Source organism: Lolium rigidum, chromosome 1, assembly GCF_022539505.1.
Source record: "Lolium rigidum isolate FL_2022 chromosome 1, APGP_CSIRO_Lrig_0.1, whole genome shotgun sequence".
Taxonomy (NCBI): domain Eukaryota; kingdom Viridiplantae; phylum Streptophyta; class Magnoliopsida; order Poales; family Poaceae; genus Lolium; species Lolium rigidum.
Genome location: NC_061508.1, coordinates 60,468,774 through 60,471,474, shown reverse-complemented (window position 1 = coordinate 60,471,474; position 2,701 = coordinate 60,468,774). Strand labels below are relative to the sequence as shown.

General features: G+C 44.1%; 1 long non-coding RNA gene across 1 annotated transcript; it reads right to left on the bottom strand.

Annotated features, from left to right (window-relative positions):
• Positions 1 to 232: 232 nt before the first annotated feature.
• Positions 233 to 2,394, bottom strand: LOC124673953. The gene is made up of 3 exons (XR_006992889.1): positions 2,096 to 2,394; positions 1,022 to 1,448; positions 233 to 832 (listed from the first exon to the last, which is right to left on the bottom strand). It is a non-coding gene; the product is annotated as an uncharacterized LOC124673953 (long non-coding RNA).
• Positions 2,395 to 2,701: the final 307 nt, after the last annotated feature.

Genomic DNA, 2,701 nt, shown 5'->3' with positions numbered 1-2,701 from the left:
ATTCAGTTTACAAACTTTAACTACTTCCTCTAAATGGGAAAACTGAGAATTTTTTCAAACCATTTGGACCGGTAGGGAATTTAAGTACTTCCTTCAAAGCGGAAAACTCAGAATGCATTTTTTGCCAATTGTTTTAGCAAACTGACAGCAGTGCTTCCACAGGTACAGTCAATGTTAACATCAGTCCATATTTCAAAATATTAGCAGACCGACAATTTAAATAATCCTACGTACACAATATAGCTCTTACAAGCAGGTTTTTCCTTTCAACTCTGAAATAAATAATTATCCTTAGTTGTCGTCTGCTTGTCCTTCAAACAATCACTAGCATCCACCAGCAGCAAGACAGCCAGGTTGTTCAGGATTCTGAAACCAACACTAGCAGCAGAATGCAGCGACAGCCCAGGATCCAGGGGAATTAAGAAGTTAGGGAACTCACATACATGCTACAGAGAATGGTACTAAATGAAAACATATTCATTGTAAAACTCTGAGCATGTGTAAACTAAAATTATGGCATGACACTGCTCCAGGGCAGTCCTCCAGGCAAGCCTTGCAGATTACATGGTCATGTAAGAAAAGGAAATTGGTATCAGCACATTTTGTGCCATCCTTTGCAATGCAAACGGATCATTCCCGTGTTCCAGCATGATCCTTAGCATTCTTCCCAGAACCCCCGAGCTACAGAATACTTGTGCAGGCTGTAGAAAATGTGATAAAACATTGCTAAGAGCAGACACACTGTAGTATAAAACTTCTTGAAAACATTGCCAAGAAGCATTTGTAGACTCCGGTATTAGCCTCTCTTATTGGATCGAAAGATCACCATCGCCTGCACACGAGCAAAACTGGTCATGGTTAGTGGTTTACAGTATCTTCAGAGCATTGTTCCCTTGACTCAAAATTTCAAAGGACCAAAGGCGAAGTAGGAAGGTAATCACACAATTTTGTGTCTGCACTTTTCTTTTCAGAACTGAACAACAAAATTCAAGTAATCACCCAGGATTATTTTAAAAAATACCTAAGACAAAGCTCAAAGTGTAGACAGCTAACAAGGTTTTACCAGATTGTTGCCCTGCATAACACAAAGACAATTAATTCCACTCACTATATTCACAAATCAACCACATGCACAAAATAGCCTTTTGTCTAATTTACAACCTCTACCCACTTGGTCCATTTAGCCGATTGTGACCCTCCACCGCAGTAGCCACATTTCGAGTTCGATCTTTTCCGCTTCTTTGGCTTCAGTCCTTTCTTCGGTGCACCTCGGCCTTGGACATGCACATGATCTAGAATCTTTTACAATTCTCTAGAATCAAGTGGCGTCGTTTGTGGCAGCACCGAATCATACCTCATGCATTCCTTGTGATCACTCGATGATTCCTTCCTTTCAGCTTGTACATTCAGAAACATCTTCACACGCTCATATGCTTCAACAGACTCAGCTGCCAAGAAACATGTCGCGTGACTCAAGTTCCGCAGCTCACGGTATTGTAATAGTGTCGCTCATAATCTAGTAAACCTCATTGTTGCCACTTAGTGCTAGACTTCTAGCGGTCCTATACTATAACACATCTCTGAAAATTTATCTGGACCGTAACATCATTTTCTATTTCTCAACTGGTGATTTTTCTGTTTCTCCCTGATTGCACAATGTTGAATTCTCAATGTGTCTCTAGGAAGCAAAAGGGGAGAGTATGAGGACATGCAGAAGAGCATGGCAGTCATATCTCACGGATTCCAAAATTACAAAGAATTATTCCTTTCTTCACTAATATTTCTCCAGAAATACTTAATATTGCAAAATTTAACCATGTACATATGGTATCTAGTGACAAGTTTAGCTCTGATTACTGATTACTGTTTCTCCAAAAAAAATCAGTTGTTGGATGGCAATAAAAAAAATGGACTCTGATTACTGTTTCTGGAAGTTTCGTAGAGTAGATATCTTTAGATGTTTCCTGCAAGAAAATACTACTCCTATGGTTGTGAATACTAATAAGGGCATCCACGTTGCACAAACACCTGATATATGACATGATCCCGTACTGCAATCCCAGAAAATGCAAGCTGATTTGGGTTGAATGTGTACCTAGCTGTGTTTGAGGAGCTCTGCACTTTCAGGTGGAGATCGCCGGCGCGAACGTGGCGGTGGAGTGAATGGCCGCCGCCACTGCCTGCGTTCGGAATGGGAGATCCCCGGCGGTTCCGGTGCGGTGCATCTGCCGAGAGGTTCGTGCAACTTCCTGCACAACCTGGACGATCTCAAGTGCGAGCATGCCGAGCTCCAAAGTGAGTAAGGCGATCCAGACGCAGTGCAGAAATGGATGGAGAGGCGGAGCATTGATTCGGCGGCGCGTCGGTGAGCGTCTCCGCATCCGGCGAGCGGCGGCGGGAGAGAGTAAGAAACGGAGGCTAGGCAGGGCTGGAGCGTCCGCTTCCGGCGAGAGGCTGCGCTTCCGGCGAGCAGGCTCCACTTCCGGCGAGCGGCGGCGGCAGCTAAGGGTAAGAAACGGAGGCGAGGCAGGGGCGGCGCGTCTGGCGAGGGAGTGGTCACGAGCTTTGGTTGTGCGGGGCAGTTCCAGTGGGAAGTTACTATAATACCCCTCTGGATGTTAATTTAAGAATTAAATTAATAAGGCTCATCGGACGGACATAAATAATCGCAACAGTAGTATCTGGTAGTACTCTGTAGTAC